Genomic DNA, 24,848 nt, shown 5'->3' with positions numbered 1-24,848 from the left:
ACACACTAGTAACAAAGTAACATCATCTTAGTCTGTCAAAAGCCTGGTAGGGGGAGCTTAAGTCTTTACCTAGTGCAGAAAATATGTCAATGAAGGTGCCTGGCAGACCTTGCTTGGGAGAGCATTCCACAGATGGGAAGCTACAACCCCTTAGGACCTCTTGCCACAACATTTCTCATTATAGGTCCTGCAGACATACAGCAATATTATGAAGTTAAAGTTACATAAGTGATATATAAATCTATATGAATGAATGCTGTTCTATAATTTTTTTTAAAAAAAAGTTTTGTGGATAGTTAACTCAAGGGCAAAGATTGACAGTTTGTTTCTAATGGAAGCCTGGGAGATAAAATGACCAGGTCTTCAGTTGGCATCCTGTCAAGGACCAGCTAGGCCAATACTGTGACTTTGTACCTTGTGAACTTTTCCATTATGTCAGCTGACATTAAAGACCAGCTTTTATACAAGACAGTAGAATAAAAAAGCTCGGACTGAGATAGGTTTTTAGTGGGCATTCCATTTGTACTCATTGGCCCTTGAATGGATGGGTTGACAGAGTGCAACATTTGATTGGTTACTGATGAAGAGTCTGCACCAAGACAAGGACACAGAAGAACCCAGACTAGGGCTGAGAGGTCCTAGCAGCAGGAAGCAGCAGCTGTCCAAAGAGGAAGATGTTAGGCCACCAAAGCTGATATCACAGAAGGCTGAATTATTATTATATTTATTTACACTTCGCCTTTCCCCCCCCCCCCGACAGGGACTCAAGGTGGTTTACAGATAAAGTAAGAACATCTAAAGAAGGTCTGCAAAGAGCAAAACTCCTGCAGCAGTACTCCAGAAGAGCTGAAGCCAGAGTGACAGCTGCTTAGTAGCTGCCCACAATGAACAGTGAGTCCCTGACCAGAGTGAAGGCTTTGGGTTAAGTTCTCAACAAAACCTCTGTGTTTTAACTGGGGAAGATAGCATATGGACAGTGGCCTATTGGTGTAGAAATAGGGAAGAGAACCATCTAAAGTGCATGGCTTCCTCTAAAAGAATCATGGGAATTGTAGCTCGGTGAGGGTCAGATTACAATTTCCAGGATTGGGAGGAGCCACCTGCTTTAAATGTATTGCGTGGCTATGACAGGAGGGGAGGCAGAGTGCTCTTGTATTCGGATGCTGCTTACTACGGGTTCCCATTGGTATCTGGTGGCCACTGTGAGGACAGGATGCTGGACTAGATTGGCCTGATCCAGCAGGGCTGTTCTTATCAGCGGCAAATCTGAGCAGTATCCCAAGGCTTGGCAGGATGGTGCAGATCCTGAAAACTTAAGCAAGTACTGTGGATAGTGTGTGTGTGTGTGTGTGTGTGTGTTTAGCAACAGCTCCTAGGACACCCCATTGACCATGTTGATTGAGGCGCATGTAGCGCTGTGTACCACCTGCCCTTGTCCTTCATGTGGAATTTGCTTTGATGTCATCTATAACTGTGTGAGCTGATCTACTGTACTGTTCGGCCTTTGGTGTCTAAGCTAATCATGGCTTTGAGGCTCCTGCAGTATCTAGATACACAGCAGGAAAGAGAGTTTCATAGTTAAACTCTGAATTCACTTATTTTCATTCTTTGATGTTATTTTAATCTAGTTTTGACGGGACTTTTCTTCTCTGTCACCCCACTGCCCTGTTCCCATTTGTACATTGAGGGTTTCTTCTTCCACCCCTCTCTTTTCTTCTTCTTTTGCATGAATAAAGCAGTTGTTATTAGCAGGACAGTCACAGGCTCCTAATGAGATTTGTTTCTACTACAAGTATAACTGAGCAAGCAAATGCTGTGACAGGGTGCCTTGGCTTAATGTTGCTGGCTTCCCAGCAAATTTCTGTCCTTACGAGCTGTTAGACAACCTCAGGCCCATCTTATCATGGGCAAAAATCCCCAGAAAATTTGAGGGAAAGTCTTCAGGAGTTGGGTGATGGGTTTAGGTGGGTGATGATCTGATGTCAGGGCTGCGCAATGAGTCTGAGGTGCTTCAGGTCAGCTAAAGTTTGAAACAGAATCCTAGACTAATGAAGTGACTTGAGGAAAACAAAGTCAACTTGCAAGCTGTATGAGGGAGATCTTAAGGTTTCTGGCACAGACAACTCTGCATTATCCCAAACAACCTGATCCGTCTGGGCCCTTGCTTTATGTGGTCTGCCCACTTTAGAACAAAACAAATCTGCAAGCACATGTATACCTAGCACTTTCTACATTTATCCCTTGTCTTGTTTTCAAATCAAGGTTTTTTAAATGTTATATTCTTTATTGAAAAATGAAAAGTACAAAAGTACAAGTGCACAGAGTAAGATAAGTTGTAAAACAACAGGAAAATGCCTCGGCGATATGGGGAGTGGGAGGTATCTTGGTGATGGCATTAGAGCTAGCCAATCAGTGCCACCCACAGCTGGGTTTTTCTGGAATTATTCCCACCCCCAGAGTTTGACCCTGGATAGCAAAGGGTATGTTGGTGCAGGATGATGGTGCAGGACTTCCAAAGAAGCCCTAGTGATCTGCAAACATTACAGCTGTTTGCATTACACCCTGATTTTATACAATTGGAATGTTAAAGGGTTCTGTGTGTGTGTGTGTGTGTCACACACACACACACACACACACACACACACACACACAAACACAACACTGCTTTCCCCCTCCAGCTTAGCAAATGGATAACAGGAAACAGACAAAGCTCCTTAACTTTTCTTTAATCTTCTTCACTAGTGGAGGTTTTTTTTTAAAAGAAATAAAAAACATACGAGGGGGGGAACAGCGGTAATTGTCTGAATGATCTCATTATTGTCAACAAGACTGAAACCTTGAAGGCTCTGTGCTGAAACACTGATACATTTAGACAAAAAAAAGGGAACGGTGCTTACATGTTGTTCAATAAATAAATAAGAGCTAGAGAGGAACTCTTGAGATGAATGGATGCCATGAGAGAGTTTCAGCTTGTCAGAATTATACAGTGACATTAATCACAGTTTTAACAGGGATGCTGCAGGCGGCTCACACAAAGTTCTCATTATATCTTAAAATAAAACAGAACAAAAAAGGAACAAAAAAAACCTCCCTTCCTTCGAAGTCCCTTAAAGTAGTATTCTAACAAGGATAATTTTTGAATTAAAAAAAAACCCACCCGAAAACAAAAACAAAACACAATACAAATTGGGTTTCTTCATTACAGAGGATGACAAAAAGCACCAGGAAGCTGTCAGACTGAGTGTTGGTACCAATGAAAGATGGTGGGAACAGAATAAACCTTATTCAGTGATGGAAATAAAGGCTGTATGCACACATTTCTAGAATCTATGGAGGCTGAGTACTTGTCTTTTCTATGTAGTCTGCACACAATGTAAATATAGTACAAATTTGTTGCCCCTAAGAAGCGCCTCTTGAGAAACCAGTTTCGTTTCAGGGGGGGAGGGGGTTATTGCATATTGATTCTGTATTACCCCACAGTGTGCCCGTTTGAAAACAGATAGAAGTGGGCCCAGCAATTGGCTGGTGGGGAGAGATCCATAGCTGCCCAATGATGCTGTGGGTGGGATCACTACTTCCTTCTTCATTCACTTGGGGTATGTGCAGGGAAGAAAAAGGTGTGAATAATGTAAAGGAAAAGATTTTCAATTGTACATCAAGTAAACAGACCCCCACTTATGGATGGCAGGACCTAGGATCAATCTAGATTGAAAGTGGTGTGTTCAGTAGGGCTGCCATACGTCCGGGAAATTTCCGAAAGGCCTGTTGAAATTTTCAGGGTGTCCTGGTTTTTACTTTTTGAAATATGGCAACCCTAATGTTGAGGATAAGTATAAACAATTCCAGATTGAGAAAAACTACATTTTCTACATCTAGAAATGGGTTAGTTGTGCATGCAGCCAAATTGAGAGACAGAACCTTTAACAGAGAAGGCTGTCCAGATTATTTGTGACACTGTTCTTTAGGGTCACCATCTCCGCGTTAACAACAGTGAAGAATCCTGCAGAAAGCACCTTTAAGGCTAACAAATTTATTTATTTAACAGTGCAATACACAACTTGAGAATGTATTTTTTTTAACTGGAGCTTCTTTTGAAGGAAGGGGATGTTTATTAAAGTCCCGCCAAAAGGAGACTGCAGCTATTAAGACCCACAGCTGCTGCTCATATCCCAGCGTCAAAGGAATTCCTGGGGGCTTCAGAGGTTTCTGCTGCAAAAACCTTTATATTCCTGTGAAACACAGGTGTGCTGTGACCATAGTTTTCTCACAGCAGGAAGAAAAAAACAGTCCAGGGAGAGATGAAGGGAGAAATCCATCTCATATCAGCTTCCTTTGGAGATTAAGAGCCAATTCACTTTTGGCTTTTTTGTTTCCTTTTGCAAAGGCAAAAAGGAAACGGCCTATTCTTCAACTAGCGGTGTTTTTTTACCACACTTCTTTGAGGACCCAAGAAAAACCCATCCGCATACAATTTACTTCCTCACAGTAGTGATTAAGGGGGTTTTGTAACCCAACAAGGTTTCATCATGGATAACTGATGTCAAAACCTGGATACACACAGCCAGCAAGAAGTTACAGGGTTAATGCCTGAGGTCAGCACCATCGGGCACTTGCCAAAGGTCATGCTTTAGGAAGGGACCCACTGCCCATCCCAGTGGGTTCTGCCCTACTTTGGGGGGGGGTGACGTCACATGCATGATGTGCACATCTGATGTCACGTGGCAGGAGGAGGCTGCAAGGCCTGCTGCAGCCATGGGAAGGCCCAACGGGGCCCATCACAGCTGCAGGAAGGACCAGCAAGGCCCGTTTCAGGCTGTGGAATATTGAGGGAGCCTAGCTGGCCCCCTGCTTGAAGATTTAAGGAGAGCCCTCAGCTGCTCAGCTCCCCCAAATGGCACCCCTGGCTCATTCCCAGAGCCTCCTGGTGCTCCTCCTCACAATTCTTGCCAGAAACATCTTTTTTGGGTGGGGCAGAGTTGCTCTGCCAGCTTCCCAGCAGGTGGGTCACTGAAGGACCCAAGTGTAGTGGATCCATCTCACCTAGTGAGCCGCTTCTGGCCTTTGCCCTTGCCCCCTCTAATCAAGCGAGCAGTGAAATGGGACTTCTTTCCAAGTAGAAGAGTATAGGATTGTGCCGAAGAATTCTGGGAGCAGTAGTTTAAGGGTGTGGAGAGCCGTTAGGAAACCCCTATTCCTCTCACAGAACTACGATTTCGATAGGTCCTTGTGAAGAGGAGTTGATTGATAAATCACTCCTGGAATTGTAGCTCTGTGAGGGGGACAGGGTTCTCCAAACAGCTCTTGGCACCCTTAACAAACTACAGCTCCCATAATTCTCTGGGGAAAGCCATGACTGTTTAAAGTGGTATAACAGTGCTTTAAATGTGTGGTGTGAATATGCCCTTAGTGTTGCTTTACTTCCTCTTCTCCATTTCTTAAAAGCCTTACAGCCCTTACCACAGATGTTTCAGGGATGGCTTCTCTGACTTCCACTCAAATGGTGGGTTGAACTATAGATCTGAAAGCTTATATTTGCCAAGAGGAGGTGGGGGGAAACCCTGACAGCTGTTTTGTGTTATGCATCTACTCGCTCTGGTATTTCAATTGGCTGTTACTATCAGGGACACTGTTCCACCACCACAACAAAAAAAAAAAGAAGGGTTGCAGATTCTCTTCACATCTTGGGTTGAATAATGGGATGAAAACCCTAATTCTGAAACTACATTAAGAGGGCATAAAGCAGAGAAGAAAGAATAAAGCAGCTACTAGATCTAAAGAAATTTTCATTAAAATGATCTGCATGTGGTGTCAGATTCCCCATACTTGCAAGAAATACAAGGCCAACAAAATTGAGTAGACCCACTGAAATTCATGGCATTAAACCCATGGAGTTCAATGGATTGTAGCTAATATTAGTTCTATTTAGAGTTTACCCACTGAAATTCATGGGCATGACTCACTTGAGTACTTCAATTTCAGTGGGTCTATTCTAAGTAGAACTGCACTGAACATAACTCAGTGGGTCTCCCTAGTATGACTAATGATGGGTATTGTCACCTATATGGTTTAGCTCAGGGTGGCAAACACCAGATGTTGGATTACAAATCCCAACAATTTCAGCCAGCGTGGCGAGTGTGCAGGGCTGGTGGCAGCTGTACTTGGCTTAGCTAATTCATGTTGCTGGCAGCGTATGGAATAAAACACAGGCTTCAGGCAAATGTGGTGGTCCTGTAAGTATGTAATAAACTTCAGGAAACTTATCATAAGAACTATCAAAGAGACTGGAGAGGAAATGATGTCTCTAAAACCTGAAATTTTGTTCTTGCACTGTTTGGACAATCTATGAAAACAGAATACAAATGCCTAAGTAAACAATACGTAGATTGCAACTCATAATTTAGTTGCTAAACACTTTATGGGGTTGGCCATAGCTCTGTGGTACAGCATCTGCTTTGCATGCAAAAGAACCCAGGTTTCAATCACTGGCATCTGCAGGTTGTGCTGAGAGAGACATCTGGTCTGAAGTGCTGGAGAGCCTCTGCCAGTCAGTGTAGGCAATGCTGAACCAGGTGGACCAATGGTCTGTCTCAGTACAAGGCAGTTTCCTGTGTTCCTGGGGATGGGGCGAAAATCTAGCAATGCTTGATGATTGATTCCAAAACAGTTGGCAAACGTCAGTGATGGGGAAATGGAGCAATCATACTCATGGAAGTTTGGAGACCTTTTGTCTTATGTTGGAACAGAATTAAGTTATATCAAGGAGTCCACCAAGAGATAAGAAATATTGTATAAGAGATTTTCAGGTTGTAACCTCTTTCTGGTGAAATGTTACCTATATGTATTTATTTGGTTATTTTTTAAGTAAACATTTTGCAATGCCAAACCGGGGAGGGGGGTGTGTTTAGGAAGGGGCTGGAGCTCTCCATCGCTCCTCCCTTGCACACCAAATTTGGTGGGCATTTTGCTATCTAAAACCTACATGCCAACTGCTGTTTCTTTGTCATGACCTAGTGTGACCATAAATGGAACTGAAAGCAACAGGAACTGCTGTGGTGTTGTAGTTAATTTCATTTCTGCAAGGCAGATGCTATTGTTTGTTTGTTTTGAAAATTTGTTTAGAAATTTTCCAGCAAGAGCTCTCAGAGCAGCTAAAACAATAAAATGCACCGATAACACAATAGAAATAGCAATCAAATAAAAATATAATATAAACAGGAGCAGTGCAGGGGGACACACATTGTACAAGCCTAATTAAAATGAATAAAAACTTAAATCTAATATGCTTGGGGCAAAGGAAAGGGTTTTCATCTAGTGCTGAAAGGACATCATATTCAGTGCCAGGCAAAGGTCTCTGGGGAGAACATTCTAAATTCAGCTCAGGGCACCAGAACTCTACTTGCAACATGGGGATAATAATCTTGACCTACCTTGCAAGGTCACTCACAGATGACAACAACAAAATGTACATGAAAGAGTTTTACTCATTTTTATTTCTCTATTTCGAGTTTGTTTAGAGCAGTCTCGAGTTAAAAGGATCTGATAGTGAATGATGGAAAAGACCCCTGCCCAATACTTTGGAAGGCCACTGGATTAGATAGTACTGAACTAGACAGACCAGTGATCTAACTCTGAGCAGGCTCATTTTGAGAGCCCTTTACTATGGGTGGTATTTAACACTGGTCCTGTTCAGGATAGACCCATTAAAGAAAATGATCACGACAGACTTCAGTTCTTTAATTTCAATGGATCTACTCTGAGTAAGACTTAGTTGGCTACTGTGGCAGGCAGCTGGAAAATGCCGTTTGGATTCCTTACAAAGCCCTGGAACACTGCAACATTGGTATCATTGCATGGGTTTAAAACTGGCTTCCAGGTTCTGTTGTTCAGAATTTATTCATTTTTTTAAAGGATGGTCCAGGACAGGCATCAGGGCTTTGCTTTTGTCCCTGCCAGGGTGTGCCTATGATGGACACAGCCTGACTCACTAGACAGTAGCTTTGTCTGTTCCCACAGGCAAGCCAATCCTCAGACTTGTGTATCTTTTTAAAAAAACAACAGCAACCATGAACAACACTGGGACTGGAGCAAAGTAGATGGAGCAATAATCAGATACTTTCACCTCCTTTAATACATTGCTTCTAAATAAAACCGAAAATGACTGGAGAGGCGAAATCAAAAAGCCTTTTACTGTCTTACAAGGCATTTGCTAACCTCGTTCCCTGCTAAAATTGAACTTTTTTATTGTGGGAGAAAAACCTACACTATGGCCTTACTGGTTTAAATGTAATTTCCTCTCCCCTGGGAACTCTAGCTGTGTGATTATTTAGGGGGAGGGGAGCTTAAGCAACTTACACAGATAATTTTTTGCATGTTGCCAAACTATAATTCCCAGGATTCTTGGCCTGGAGAGAGAAAACTATTATGGTTAAAGCAGTACAAAACTGATCTGTGTTTGAGTTGTACCACTTCCCCCCCCTCTCTCCCTCTCTCTCTTTTAGAAAACAAAGCCTCTCTGATCATTCCCCCCTTCCAAACATACCCTCCCCTCTTTCCTTCAACAACTATGAAGAAGGAAAAGGCTGGTTAAACAAACAACAGATGTGAGCAGAGCTTGCTGTGTGCATATGTGGTTGTCTCCTACCTTTAACCATATGTGCATTCTTCTGCCAGGGTCTGGTCATGATTTTGTCCTTTGAGGCATTCCTGCTAATGCTGTATAGGGAGGGAAGGAGTTGCTTGTTGTATACCTTATATAGGCACAACTTTTATTCTGTATGTACAACAGTGGAATACTCCGCTCCACCATGGGATTATTTCTTAGTAGACGTATTTTGGATTATAATCGTCAGCTGCCAAGGAGACCAGCCAATTTTGTAACACATGCATGCTTAAAATAATGATAAAGAATAATGAGGAGGACAACAATAATATTCTAAATGTAAAAAAGTTGAACGTTTGCTCACAGGGCAATCTTATGGCAGTTTACACAGTTCCATGGGATGTGTTTCTTAGTAGGTGTGTTTAGGATTGAAATCTTCAACTGCTAAGAGGACCAGCCAATTTCATAAAATGCACAGGATTAAAATAATAACAGCAACTGAACTAAAATGTTCAGGATGAACATAGCTGAAAACAAAGCGCATTTAAGGATTAGCGAAGATGTGCGTTTAAAAAGAGATTTTAACACATCGTGTTAACGTTCCTCAGCAGATTACACATTCCCCATGTAGATTTCATATAAAGCCTCAATTATGGGTGGCATTCACCCAAGTCCTACTCAGAGTAGACCCACTGAAATTAAAGAACATATTATAGTTTAGTGGGTCTACTCTGAGTAGCACTAGTGTTGAATACTACCCTATGTTTGCTTGTAGGTCCCCTGGCCTATTTTGAGTCCACTCTGACTTCATTTAATTATCCTGAATGAGATGCAATTTGTGGCTTGTGTATTGATGCCTCATCTGCACATTATTTGGCACTGGTTCTGACTGGGGTATGCAATGTTGTGCCCTTCAGATGTTGTTCAACTCCCATCAGCCCCAGCTAGCAGGGTTGTGGATGATGGGACCTGTAGTCGACAATGTTTGGTGGACACCACATTGGCTACCTCTGCTCTAAGCTGTGTTGCAGAAGAAGATAAGAAGAGCTCTATTGAATCAAGCCAAAGCCCATTTAGTCCAGCATGCTTTTCTCACAGTGACCAATAGGAACATAGGAAGTTGCCTCTGACAGAGTCAAACCATTGGTCTATCTAGCTTAGTATTGCCTACACAAACTGGCAGGAGCTCTCCAGGGTTTCAGGCAGGGTTCTCTCCTAGTGCCCCCTGGAGATACCAGGAATTGCACTGGGGACCTTCTGCAAGCAAAGCAGATGATCCTTCACTGAGATACTGCCCTTCCCTACAGATGCCTTCTGCTGCAGCAGAGTCATCACAGCAAGAAAAGAAATTCAATCATGAATGCCAGCTTTTGAAGGATTGACCTGGATAATTTTTACCTGTGGAACACCTTTAATACTAACCTGCACATGATGAATGAGCAGACGTATAAACTCATCACAAGCAAATGAGGACAAATGCTTATTGTTGTTCAACCTCCCTGCAAATAAAAAAGGTGGCTGCTTAATAGATTCTGAACAGAAACTGTAGACACGCCATATATTTAATGCATACATTTTCACCCAAAGAATCCTGAGAACTGAAGTCTAACCCTCCTAGAGCTGTAATTCCCAGCGCCCTTAACAAACTACAGTGCCCAGAATTCTTCGGGGGAAGTCATTGTGCTTTAAATGTATGGTTTGTGCTCAGGCTACAGTTTAAGCCAGTGGTTTCCAAGGTGGGTGGTACCACCCACTGGGGGCAGTGGGATTACCATGGGGAGGGGTGTTAGGAGGCAAGTGGGGGCAGCAAGGGGTCGCTGGAGGTGTAAATGTCTATCATAATTTGAAAAGCTGGTATCACTGGATCAAGGTCATCCATTTTAGCCCTCTTCAAATATCTCAAGGGCTGTCACATGGAAGAGGGAACAAGCTTGTTTTCTCCTGCTCTGGAGGGTAGGATTTGAACCAATGGCTTCAAGTTACAAGAAAGCAGATTCCAACTAAATATTAGGAAGAGCTGTTTGACCGTGGAAGTCTCCCTTGGGAGGTTGTGAACTCTCTTTCCTTGGTTTTTAAGCAGAGGTTGGGTGGCCATCTGTCATGGATGCTTTAGCTGAGATGCCTGCATTGTGAGGGGGTTGGACTAGATGACCCTTGGGTCCCTTCCAACTCTATGATTTTGTTGAATTTATTAAACTAAATAGTTTCAATTGTATTTTGAATAAATGGACAATTGATTGCTACTGTTTTGAATTTTATTGTGTTGTTATATTCCTCAGTTGGCCATGCAAACTGCTACTCTGAGTAGAGCTTTTTATAGGGTGGGGGCACTGAGAATAAGTTTATGGAACAAAAGGCGGGCGGTGACTTGAAGTTTGGAAACTACCGGTCTAACCTCACATAAGCTTTGTGCAAGCAAAGCTCAATAAATCGGTCATCTGGAGGAGGCCTAAGTCACAATACTGAGCTAGATGAGCCAATAGCCTGCTTTTATATAGGGCAGCTTCCTATGAACATCTGCACATGATGTGTGGAGTTTGCTGGTTGTAACAGCAGCACGTATTCTGGATGAAATTCCTGTGGCCGGCACACTGCCTGTATATTTTCTCAGGTGCTGCAAGAGTCACATACCAACTGTGTGCTGAAGAGTCTTCCACTCCTGAGATACTTGGCTAGCAGGACAGCATTACGCACTTGGAAACCGAAAACCCAGGACAGATTCCCACCCCTACCCCTTTCCTTCAGATATACCCGTAAAATGCCTTGCTCTGTTGCACATTTGATGGTCTGCGGCTTCTTCTCCTTTTCGGTGATTTATGAACATCTTTGACGTCTCTCGTTCCCTTCTTTCTTCAGGTTGCTTTGAAGACAGAAAGGTGAATGATCTTAAAGCCAGACATTAAATCCTGAACAAGCTTTACAAAAACCAGAAGCTAAATATTTCCCCTCTTTCCCCACCTCGTGGGGAATTTTCCCCCAAAGTCCTTCATACACACATAAATACATAGATCAAATCTGCACCTGTAGTTTATTAAGGGTGCTGGGAATCACAGCTCTGTGTGAGGGGGAAATGACAGTTCTCAGGGTGTGTTTGGGGGAAGTTGTGTGCTTTGGCTGTATGCTGTGGATGTGACTACACTCCTCCTCCTTAACCATATTTAATTATTTTTTCGCTTCCTATATTTAATTCAGAAATGGAATCTGGCAATTAGAAATGGCCAATTCTATCCATTTTGGCTTGTCTCATCTTCCAAATTTCCCAGTCACTGTTTCCCAAATTTAAACTGACCATTTTGCATTCCCAGTTGCACTCATTAGATGCTTTCCGTTCAGAAACCTACAGTTTGGTATAGTAAAAATATTTAAAAGTACGGAAATGGACTTAAGAACCAAAAGGAAATTCTGGATGTGCTTTGCAAAATAGGTGTCAGGTCCTAGAAGGAGCCAGTAACCCCCTAATTTCTGAAGTATTTGCCCTGGATCCAAAGTTGCTGCTAATTTACTCTCAGCAAGAGGGGATGCCATTGGTCTTTTGTTGCTCTGAGAAAGAAGTGATGTAATCTGGCTTTATACAGCCTTTCTGTTGCCTACCAGTCTATGGGAACATTTTTCCCAGCTAAAAGTAGCATTCTGTTAATCAAAATTAAATAATTCCACATGAAATGTTCCTTTGGGCTTGCTCCTATATGGAAGAGTCAGCGGGTAAGGGAAGTATTCTACTGTGTAAAATATTGTTGGCATTAAAATTGTTTTGCGCTCCTCGGAACAAGATCTCTGGTTCCATTCTAGGCAAATGCTCTTATTTGGAATGGAAAACACTCCCCCCCCCCCCAAACACACACACACACACACACACACACACACACACACGGTAGTTTGGATTTTATATTATTTTTAAAACTGGCCTATGGAATCTTAAATGCCCAATTTTTGTTTATACAGCGAATTTAGATCAAAGTGAAATTTGGAGGCAAAGAAGAGAAATTGGGTTTTCTCCAGATTGATGTTTGCTCCAATTTATCACTAATAAAAGCAGTGGGGCAAGGGCACACTCAGACCTGTGCCAAGAAATTTCAAGACAAATGGAAAATTGCTTGGATCCATGCTTTCTAGGTGCTGGATAAACACAAATCTGGGTGAGCCCTAAGTTAGCTCCATTAATTACAATTGACCTTCTCTGCATAAAATGTAGCTGAATATCTTCCTAAGTGACAATTAATACATATATTGCGGCTTCACTCCTATATTCTAACATTATCAAACGGGAGGCAGTATATTATATTTTTAAAAATAAGATCAACAGGAACAACATATTCCTGAAAGAAAATTTGAGTTGATAAGGGGGAATAATGACTGCCATCTATTAAGAATTATCCAATTTGATTCTGAAAAGCAAAAAACAAGATACAATCCTGCATATTATCTGAATTGCTTGGAAAGCTCCTTAGCTTTGTATTGTTATGAATCTGTGGGTGCAAGTCACCCTAAATTCCAGATCAAGTTAGTGTTAGAATTTAATTAAGGCCAGTCTGTTGCCAGACCCATGTGTGTTAAGATGTGTGTTGGATGCTTTTAATTCTCTGGAATTAACATATGTGAAATAATTAATTTAGCTAGGCAAACTTCCTAAACTGTGTATTTCAACACCTAACAAATCCCATGGAATAACTCAGACTAATTTCCTTGGAAGTGTTAGCCTGTGGGGCAATGAACCGTTAGCACAACAATGGATCACCAGGAATCTCTGTGAGGCAACTATGGGGTGGGACTCCTTTCACACCTCAGGAAAAGCAACTGTGGTTTAGAATCTGAGAGGAAGATGTTATGTGACAAGCAGAGAGCAAGAGGCAGAGAAAAATAGCTGATGTCTGAACCCAATGCTGCGCTTCTGGAAGAGGCAAGGCCCTCTTTGAGTGTAATACTGGGGACCCCTCCATCATAGGCTCAGGTTGTGTTGTTGTTTAGTTGTTTAGTCGTGTCCAACTCTTCGTGACCCCATGGACCAGAGCACACCAGGCACTCCTGTCTTCCACTGCCTCCCGCAGTTTGGTCAAACTCATGCTGATACCTTCGAGAACACTGTCCAACCATCTCGTCCTCTGTCATCCCCTTCTCCTAATGCCCTCCATCTTTCCCAGCATCAGGGTCTTTTCCAGGGAGTCTTCTCTTCTCATGAGGTGGCCAAAGTATTGGAGCCTCAGCTTCAGGATCTGTCCTTCCAGTGAGCACTCAGGGCTGATTTGCTTAAGAATGGATAGGTTTGATCTTCTTGCAGTCCATGGGACTCTCAAGAGTCTCCTCCAGCACCATAATTCAAAAGCATCAATTCTTCGGCAATCAGCCTTCTTAATGGTCCAGCTTTCACTTCCATACATCACTACTGGGAAAACCATAGCTTTAACTATACGGGCATTTGTTAGCAAGGTGATGTCTCTGCTTTTTAACCGCTGTGCCTTATTTTCCAAAAAGACACACAGACCCTGGGTAAGTGTCTGAAACTCCCTAGAACAGAGGTTTTCAACCTTTTTGAGTCCACAGCTCCCTTGACCAACTATATTCTTTCCGCAGCACCCCTGTGGGGCTCAGGAGCCCAGTTATATCACCCTTTGCCTGCAGAGCTGACAGCATCTCACCCTTTTTCAAACACCTTCCCTTCTGGAGTGGTCCCTCAGCTTCCTCTCCCTCTCCTTGGGAGTCCTCCAGGCAGCTGCTGCTGCCATCCCAGGCTCTATCACTGTTATTGAATGCCTAGTGAGACTAAAAAAATAAGGGGATAAAGGATGGATTGCTTAAGATTAAGGCATGCAGATGGACTCATCGCTATGGGATTTCTGCCCCCCCCCCCAATCTCTTTAGGACTCCACCGTTTTTATTCTTGCTGACTGGCAAGATAACACAGTGGTTATAAACATCATGGTATGTGTCCTTTCTTCCTACTTAACTTTATCTGTTCCCTTGAAAACTATCATTCCTGAAGTATTTATTATTACATTCAAATACTTGCCGATCCCAGGACAACAAAACCTGCCTCTCATCTCCAAAGAGCCATAACCTTGGGAGCCAACAGACCACACATTCCTCCAAGGTCACCCAGTAAAGTTATTTTTCCCATGTCAGACATTGGCTATGACTCACAAGCCACCAAGCAAGAGAATGTCCCCTTCAACCATCATTGTCCTTTGTTCTTATGCATGAAGATAGCTCCACAGTAGATAACACCTCCTGACTACAATGGGATGAAGGGCTTGTTTTTGTACAGAGAGGTCCCACACATTTCTGCAAAGCCAGTTTTCTCCAATGTAATGCATTTTGGTATGTTATGTTTAATAACAAATACATTTGTTGTATGCATGCTTTGGTATGTGCAGTTTTTCATAGACATTACCCAGCAGGGGAACTGAACTGCAAATTTTGGAGTGAATGGCTTGTGAATGGCTGTATTTTGGTTCCTGGATTGTTTTGGAAAGTACAGATTAGGTATATTTGCCATTAAATCCCTAATGCCTACATTGCATTGCTGGCATCCGAATGACAGCCCAAATATCTCCCCCCAGCATTCCACATTTACTCTTGATTGCTGCTTCCCAGATAAGGTCTGATAAATTTAAACACTGTTACCAACAATGCACTTATTATGTCTGAACAATGATGCAGGTCCCAAATACCTGAAAGGCCATCTCCTTCCCAGCACACCCTCTTGGGCGTTATGATTGGCAGAGGGGGCCCTCTGGGTATTTCCTCCACCCTCAGCAGCTTGGGGAGTGCGGTAGCCTGGGAGAAGGCATTCTCTGTGGCAGCCCCTAAGTTGTGGAACTCCCTCCCCACATGGGTGAGTCTGGCACTTTCATTATACAGCCTTCTTTACCTTGGCTTTTGACAATGTAGAGGCATATTTTTAAGTCCCACCTTAGTCCTGTGGTTTTAAGTTGTTTTAAATGGCTTTTAATAATGTGTTTTAAATGCTGCAATCTGCCCTGGGACTTTAGGCTGAAGGACAGGTAATTATTATTATTATTATTATTAATAATAATAATAATCACCACCACTACCACTTGTTTACAGTATTAAACCCTTATCTTGTTGCACCCCAGGAGGCTGACTAAGCTAAGCCTTTGCTCCTATCCAGCAGGGCTCTCCTCATATATCCTTATAATTTGGAGCAAGGCTGCAGTGTGTGAAAAGTGAGATGTAGCTCTTCTCTTTCTGGCCCCCAAAACACAAACAGAGAGAAATATGTATTTTAGCCTGGTAAAGGTAAAGATAAAGGTACCCCTGCCTGTACGGGCCAGTCGTGTCCGACTCTAGGGTTGTGCGCCCATCTCACTTAAGAGGCCGGGGGCCAGCGCTGTCCGGAGACACTTCTGGGTCACGTGGCCAGCGTGACGAAGCATCTCTGGAGAGCCAGCACCAGCGCAGCACACAGAAACACCATTTACCTTCCCACTATAAAGCGGTACCTATTTATCTACTTGCACTCAGGGGTGCTTTCGAACTGCTAGGTGGGCAGGAGCTGGGACCAAAAGACAGGAGCTCACCCCGCCACGGGGATTCAAACCGCCGACCATACGATCGGCAAGCCCTAGGCACTGAGGTTTTAGGCCTGGACATGGACCTAATTAATTTACTCATTGCATTTTAATCCAGCTACTCCTTGTTCAGGGAGCACAGTCCCCACACTCAACTTCCTTTTATCATCACAACAACCCTGCAAGGTTGGAAGATAGTCAGGCTGAGTGATAGTGACTTACCAATGTCACCTAGTAAGCTTTGCAGCCTGGGTCTTAGCCCAGCACTCTAACCACAGGGCAATGCTGTCTCTCAACTATTTATGTTCAAGGTCACTAACTCTTTAAATAAGGTATGCCAAGGGGTGGAACCCAGAATGAGTCTAAGAACAGAGAGTAGGGGCAGGCCCACCTATTGGCTGTGGGTCCTAGGCACAGACAAACTAAAAACGGTCTATGCAGCAAAGAGACACAACTTCTTCCTTTTTTTAAAATTAAAAAAAAAGGTTGAAGGAGGAGATGAAAACTGCTCTTTCCGCCCCCATCAAGCCAAATTTTCTCTGGTCTGTTAACAACCCTTGGTTGCAATCAACCAAGTTTTACCAACATTATTTATGGACCTAAGCTAGCAATCCCTATTAAATGCAATTTGTCTACTCTGAGTAGGCCTAACATTAGATACAACCCGCTATTTGCACCACAGGAAAGTTCATCTCCCCAGCCTTTTTATCCTCACAACAACCCTAGGAGGGGGGACATGCTAAGAGAGAATAGTTGGCCGAAAATTCACTCAATAAGCTTTGTGGGCAAGTGAGGAGGACTTGAACGGGAATCTTTCTGTTCCTAGTTCAACACTGACCACTAAGCCACACTGGCTTTCCTTTTGTTTGCAATAACCGCACGCTAAACATATTACTTGCACTCCACAGCATGCAAGCCTAGAGAGAAGCTGAGGCAAAGCAGCTCCACATGTTGACAAGCTACCAGTAGCCACCAAGCGGTAAAAGTGCACGGAATTAGCATTCCTAGCTGTTAAACACCCTTAAACGTTTGGAAAATATAATTGTTGCGGCCGCAGCCCAGGTATTTGGTGTCTCTGATCCTCACGCACTTGTCAAGAGCTCACGAGCTCAGCAGAGTGTTCCAAGTACACAAGGAACTCCAGCCAAAGAGAAGGGAGAGAGGAGAGGGAGGGAGGTTTCTCTTTGCTCGCATGGAAGGAACGTAAAGGGGGGGGGGATTTTCCTCAATGATTCACCCTGGTTTCTAAGAATGCCAAGGGACAAGGCGATCGTACTGTTTGCTTGTTAAGCCAAACAAGATCATGTATCCAACCTTAGCAAACATCTGAAGACGTCGGTGCGCGGGCACATACCGACGTCCTATCTGTGTGCTTTGAAATGGAGCAGCTTCTCAACTCTCTAACATGTCAAAGAAATCTAAGATGACTTGCCTAGTCCAAAGAAGCCACAGGATATACTGCACCTCTGTCAATCATCTGTCAAGACAACAGGTTGGATCCAAGCTTCAGGTAGCTGGATTGAGCTCCCATTGAAATCAATGAGACTTGAGCCATGGCTAACTTAGGCCCCATAGAGTTTGATAGGGTTGGCAGGGGCAGAAATTAGGTTCAGTTCACTTGGAAAGGGGAACCTTACCAACTTTCAAAACAACGTGCAAACTGAAATGCAGCCATCCTTTGTAATCTATACTACTCCAGATTTTGCAATGCAGTTCTCCAGCTGAGCAATGCGTACAAAAATGCACATAATGGGATAAAGTGTGTGTGAAAATGCACATGGCATTGAAAACAGAATTTTTGAAAGATGCAAGATCTAACGGGAGACTGATGCCCACTGGGAGGAGCTCAGGAAGAAAAAAACGTCATGGTACACCTGCATCAGCACAACCAGATGCGTTCATCTGCGCTAAGAGAGCTTCAGCACGTAAGTTATATAATGCAATTGCAGTCAGAAAAATATATACCTACATCTGCATTTGATTGGAATGTGGTCAGAATCTTGAAGAGCTTCCACCAAGGAGATAAAACGGAAGCCACGGCAGTCATAACATCTTTTAAAAAATTGGACTGCTGCACACTGCACTTGTAGAGTGAGTTGGTACGTAATTCAAATCTCCCAAATTTTATCAATGCACCGCTGCTTGGGAAATTTCCAGTTCTGCGCATTTAACATGACTTTGCCGAGGAAGATCTGCCTGGAGGAATCTGGGGCCATTAAGTTCAAATGGCAAAGCAACATAGCTCTGGGAGGCGAATAGGAATCTCCTAACAACTCTCAGCACCTTTAACAAACTACAGTTCCTAGGATTCCCTGGGGTGAAATCTATGACTGTTTAAAGCTCTACAAGGGAAGCTATGGCTGTATCATGCCACTTTAATGTTTAGTGCAGATGGGGCGTGATTAAAAGGAAACACATCCACAGCAATGAGTAATGCAGAGAGGTTAGGCATAGCTCTATGGAAGAGCAGTACTTCTAGGTGCTCAGAGAAGACTGGAGCAGAATATCTGTAGAAACAATCAAGTGGCACACCTTTGGAATTCCACCAGTCGTCAAGATCCACAAACTATTTTGTTTAAAAATGTATGCCATTTTTCAGGGATTTGCACTTCTTAGGCATCTTACAGAAGATAATTAACTCCATAAAACAATCTTTAAAATACCAAGGAGACAATCTAATCACAAAACCTAAAACAGGTCTAAAGCCGTTTAAAAGCCAAGTCAAAGCACTTAAAAACATTTTAAAGCCATTTAATTGATTGCTGTTTCAGACAAATACATTTTCAAGGTACACTTAAAAGCTAGGAGAGAGTTCCAAAGATACAGCACCACTACACAGCCTTCTGTTGAAACTTATTATCTCCTTCAGATAGACTGCAGATGGGGGGGAGGGTTTCTATCACCTCGGGACCATGGGAGCAGTTGTACTCACTTAAGCAATTGTCCGGGTTAATCTCACAGGCAAACAGCAAACTGCAAAAGCGCAGCCAGGTGTTAATAAGGGGTTTGCAGAATCAATACAGGACTGGTTGTAGAAACTGCAGCTGTAAATACAAAACCAGCTTCCATTATTTCCTCCAAAAGGTGTCACACACATTAAAGGCTTATTTAAAGAATATTCTTGTCGTACACCATTTAATTTCATTGCACGATTTAAACACACACACACACAGGCATATGCTTACATTTCTTCAACCACAACCATGTGCAATACTTTTGCAAAATAGACAAGGCAATGCTGGGGGAGGGGGAGAGAGAGAAACAACCTGACAACCTGTCAAATCAACATTAAAGCGTTGGAGGGAAATAATTAACAATCACACCATGCTTGAACAAGTGTCACAAAGATACCACACAGCTAACGCATCCATCCTCAGTAGCAGAATCAAGAATGTAAAACTGCTAAGTGTTTTCCCTCACTTCTGGTTTTTTTTTGTTTTTTTATAAAAAACAACAACCCGAAAGTGGATTGATATTGTTTCTGCTAATTCTGTTTTAGAAGGATTTGGCAGAAATAAATGTGGTTTCCAGCAACTGATATTCAGAAACATTGCTGTCTCTGACTATGTGGGCTGAGCACAGTCATCATGGCTAGTGGCCATCCATAGCCTTCTCCTCCATTAATTTGTCTAATCCTCTTCAAAAGGCATCTAAACCGGTTCCATAGTTTAACTCAGTGCTGCCTGAAGAAGTTCTTTCTTTTATCTGTCCTGAATCTTCATTGGATGTCCATGAGTTTGAGTGTTATAAGAGGGAGGAGGGCCTTCTCTCTATCCACTTTCTCCATGCCATGAATAATTTTATAAACTTGACACCTTTTGCTCATCTTTTCTCTAAACTAAAAAGTCCTAAACACAGCAACCTTCACTCACAGGCAAAAGGTTCCTTGTGTGATTTGAGTGAGCCTAAGAGGTGGATATTTACCTGTCTTTTCACCCTTATGTCACCAGAGATAACAAGCTCTTGTTCAACGCAGACACAATGGGCACAGATGAACAGTGAGCCTTGGCTTGTGGAGAGAGCCTTGGGTCTCCCTTTTGCTCTAGCCAAAGAGAAGAGAGCATTTGAGGCTGCCTTTGGGTGCTTTCTGGCGGGCTGTTTATTGACCAGTCACCCTGTTTGTTTTCAAGGAGATTAGTCATGCTGGATATTTAATGGGAGTTCATTCCAATTTGTTTGCATGGGGGTTAGATGTCCTCGGCTACATCCACACCATCATGTAAAGCACATTATGGGTATTGGGAATTGTAGCTCTTTGAGAGGTAAACTACAGCTCCCATGATATTTTATTTTAATTTTAGGACAGCTGTGTGCTTTACATGTATACTGTAGATGTGGCCATTGTGTGCCAAAGCTAATGTTCGTCCACACTTTCTAGCGGATTTCCCCCACCACTTTCCTTCTCGCAGAAAGTTTGTTCTTTAAGGGAAATGAGTTCATTGCGCAAGACCTCCCTTATTAATTGAACCTTGAAAACAGCGGCAAGTCTGGAAGCAGATCATTGTCCAATCTTGCTCAATACTGACTACACCGACTGGCAGCAAATCTGCAGGGTGCCAGGCAGGAGTCTTGCCACAGACCTGCCTTTCTGCCCAGCCTAGAGCATACCCTCCAACATTCCTCAGATGAAAATAGGGACATTCCCCACACCCCAAACTGACCCTCCTCAAACAGAGCCCATTTTTGTCTCCATCCCTCCCCCCACAGCATTTCCTATCAGAAGTAGGGCAAGTGCCGCCGCCACTTCACCAAGGGACACACACCTTCCGCCATCCAGAGAAAACCCTTTAATCCCAATTTTATTTTATTATTTGGTAGATTTACAAAAAGTAAAGCACACATCAATAAATAAATTTTAGAAAGGGGCAAGATTAGATGCGGACACATAAAGCACATTTTTTAAAAATCAAGACTCCTTTTGCTCTGCTTTCCTCCCCCTTTCCTGCTGCAGCAGCCGCAGCTTCTCCTCCTTGACTACTCGCCAGCCGCCGCCACGAACTGTCCAATGGAGGAGCCTGGCAGCAGCGGGCATGGGGAGGCCGGGTGCTCTCTCGCAGCTTCCGCTGCAGCTTGGGAGAAGCACAGTCTCCTCCTCCTCCGTGAGCTTAGTTCTGGCGGCCCTGGCAGCGGAAATAGGGACATTCCGGTATTAAATCAGAAGCTGGGATGACTTTCATAGTTCTGGGACTGTCCCTGGAAAACCAGGACACTTGGAGGGTATGCTAGAGTCCAGACACAGATGCAGATCACCTCCTCCAAGTTCATCAGATCCAAGGTAAAAGAAAAAGAAAAAAAAGAACATGAGCAGAAAGCTGCCTCAGAATCAAGAATTAAGAGATTTGGGGTCCAGCAACAGGCCATTTCTCTTAATTTGTTTTACAGTAACCAGGATACTGGAGAGATTTTTAAAAAATGGGGGGGGAGAGAGATCTGGCGAGAAAAAGTGAGCGAGGATCAGAGAGAACAAAGTGAGCGTGGATCAGAGAGAGCAAGGTGATTGCTATGACACTAAGACAATTAATCACTGCCAGAGGTCAAGGGTCACACAGCAGTGCATGCTGGGAAGAGCAGCGGGGATTCTTAGGCACTGAATGAACAGAACTGGGGTTGGGTGGGGTGAGCAGGAATAAACTGCCATGTCAGTGACTGAATAAGAGATTTGGGGTTCTTGTCACTTAACTACAAGCAAGCCCTTAATAATGAATTGATAGTGCATGGGGGCAGGGGGGCTTAACAATCCTTGTTTGTCAAAAGCACTAAAATTACCATTCATATTCAGTCTTCATACCTTTTTTTTTTTGTAATGAACACCCCAGGCGTCCTGTTTGATTAATAGATCACTACTTGACTGACAAGAACAAATGTGAGCACGGTGTGAATGTAAACGGTGCAAACATAAATCTACGCTGCTGCATTGCCAGTAAATAAGCCTCTTCATGAGCTAGACCTGAGAAGGAACAACACCCAGCAGACAAACAATTCACCACGCCTTCCAAAATTTCTCCAATAAAAATAGGGACGTCCGATTCTATAATAATAATAAATTTATTATTTATACCCCACCCACCTGACTGGGTTGCCCCAGCCACTCTGGGCAGCTTTCCAACATATATAAAACCACAAACAACATTAAACATTTAAAAAACATCCTATACAGGGCTGCTTTCAGGTGTCTTCTAAAGATTGTATAGTTACAGTACTTATCTCCTCGGCTTGGGGGTCACATAACTCCATACCCTCCAACCTTTCTTTGATAAAAATAGGGACGCCCAGTTCCAAAATTTGTTTAGGAGCAAGGCTGCTGCTGGCTGAGCAGGCCTAAGCCTGGCAGAGGGAAAACAAGCCCTTAAAATAGTCTTTGAGTTATATCATCCTTTTTGCTGGCTTAACCTATGACAGGTTGTCATAGGTTAAGCTAAACAATCTTAGAATCCCACCTAAGACCCCTGTCTCTGGTCCTGCTGCCAGAACACCCCTTTTTTAGGGTTTACAATCTGCTAGGCTTGGCTCAGGCAGCTGGGTCCCATATCTGAGCTGAGGATGGGGAGTTACACCTGCGTAGCCCAGCCTCAGCCATGGGTCTCCTGGATCTGCATCCTGACGGAGCTCCCATTGTGTCTAGTTTGGACCCAAGTATTTCTTGGAAAAAAGAATCTTAAGCATGCCAAGGCCAAGCAAGGCCAAGACAGTATAAAACAAAATCAAGAACGGATTTTGTATATAATGGCCATAGCCAGGACACTCTACGCCAAAGCATGGAAAGAGCAAAGAGAGCCAAAGAAATTGGAAACAGTTAGGAACTTTTGGGAACAATTGGAAATAATGAATCTAACTGCAGTGATGCAATCTGGCAAACTAATAAAAGAAACAGTGATTAATTGGTTGCCTACAATAACACATATTAAAAGAGAACACAAAATATGAAATACGGGATTAAATCAACTGCTGCTGTGAGCAAAATAAAAGATTCTGACCTGGCCTGAGGAAGCTCCTATGAACGTCTCTGGATACCGAGGCGAGAATGCAGCGAGAATGTCCTGAATCTTCCAACGTTCAGCTTCATTGGATGTCCATGAGTTCTAGTGTTATGAGAGAGAAAAGTTTTTCTCTCTCCACTTACTCCATGCCGTGCATGGTTTTATAAACTTCTATCATGTCACCTCTATCATGGGGGTAAGATGAGGGCTCTGCCACGTGAGATGTAGTATGTTATGAAGAAAGTGGCAAAGTTCAGCCAGCATCCTCTGCTGACGCCTGGAACTTCGCTGACAAGACAGGGGGGTGAATTTTGGCTTACATCCTCTATCCTTACAAAGAAAGCGATTCTTACCCTGCCTGCATCCCCACTGTTTGGCCTGCTCCTGCCTCTTGTTTTCTCCAGTTCATTGATGGCAGAAGTAGAAAGAGAATCGGTGATGCTGCTGCTTTGTAACGGTTGTGTTTCCAGGTGGGCTGGCACAGATCATGTCACTGCGCTCTGAGGATGCTCTAAGGTGCGATGAGGCAGGACGTGCTTTGATGCAACCCAGAAAGGGAAAAAACTCTCTGAAGCCAAACGCCATTGACAGAAGAAAAAGAGAAGAGAAGAAAAAAGGTGCTGCTTAGTAATACCACAAGACATCTCCCCCTCATCTTACAGTAATGTAAGAAACTGCCTAGTGCCTTATTGAGTTAGGACATTCAGCTCAATATTCTCTACATGGACTGGCAGCAAGGTTTCAGAGAGGGAACATTCACAGTCTTACCTGGAGACCCCAAGGATTGAACCTGAGACCTTCTGCATTAAAGCAGATGCTCCACCACTGAGCTGATGTCTTTCCTTCAGAGGTGGTTTTAGGGTAGCATGGTCAGTTGGGCTGCACTGGGTGCCAGGGCTGCAACAATGATGTAGAATGGAGTGGCAGAGGGTGCCGAAATTTACCATCACATAGGCTGCTGCTGGAATTTGAGAGTCCAAAGTCCACCACAGCTTCCTTAAGTCTTGAGTAGGGCACCAAGACCCTTATCAAGGGTCTATTTCACAGAGGGTAAATCTATCAGTTGCTACTATCCATGGCAGCTATAGTCTACCTTCACTGTGAGAGGAAGCATGCCTCTGAATGCCAGGTGACTGTGAAAAGAGAATTCCTGCAAAGCTTTTTATGGCTACGATCCTATGAACTTTCACCTGGGACTAAGCGTTAATAAACTCAGTGCAATGTTCAAAGTGAGGTGAGATGGGATGGGATACCTCTTCTCTTCATGTTTAAGCAGAGGTTGGATGGTTATCTGTCACATATGATCTAGTTGAGATTCTTGAATTGCAGGAGTTTAGACCAGGTGACCCTCAGGGTACCTTCCAACTCTACAACTCTATGATTCTCTAATTGGCCACAGTGGGCCTAACACCCCCCATCCTTTTCCCTCTTCCACGTCAGGCACTTACTTCTGGGTAAATCTACATAGGATTGCACTAAAAGATCATCAGTTGTAATTCAGTATCCAGTGAAGAATCTCAGAGGCAGCTGAGACAATAAAAAAGAAGTTTCAAATCAGTTTTGTAATTAAAATGGGAAGCCTTTGAGAAAATAATAAAAATACATAAAAAGAGGATGTTAAATTCCCAATCTGAACTGGAAGTTAGGTTGTTGTTTTTGACAAGATTTGGTCTTGCTGTTAAACCCATCCAGCTAAGCCTTCCCCCTGCCCCCAAACAGCAGTTTCAAGAAGTCTAAACACATGTG

The 24,848-nt window shown here is 43.3% G+C and overlaps 1 long non-coding RNA gene across 1 annotated transcript in view; it reads right to left on the bottom strand.

The window, feature by feature from the left end:
* Positions 1–2,294: 2,294 nt before the first annotated feature.
* Positions 2,295–24,848, bottom strand: part of LOC310711669 — a 98,502-nt gene continuing 75,948 nt past the window's right edge. The window contains exons 6-12 of the long non-coding RNA XR_014528559.1: positions 24,551–24,629; positions 23,456–23,670; positions 19,058–19,169; positions 14,233–14,356; positions 11,351–11,459; positions 8,642–10,098; positions 2,295–8,402 (exon numbers count right to left, since the gene is read on the bottom strand). This is a non-coding gene — a long non-coding RNA (uncharacterized lncRNA). The remainder of the gene's footprint in view (positions 8,403–8,641; positions 10,099–11,350; positions 11,460–14,232; positions 14,357–19,057; positions 19,170–23,455; positions 23,671–24,550; positions 24,630–24,848) is intronic.

This window comes from Podarcis liolepis, assembly GCF_965112155.1.
Source record: "Podarcis liolepis genome assembly, chromosome: 7".
In the NCBI taxonomy this organism is placed as follows: Eukaryota; Metazoa; Chordata; class Lepidosauria; order Squamata; family Lacertidae; genus Podarcis; species Podarcis liolepis.
The sequence above is the reverse complement of the archived record's forward strand: the minus strand, read 5'-3'. Positions and strand labels throughout refer to the sequence as shown.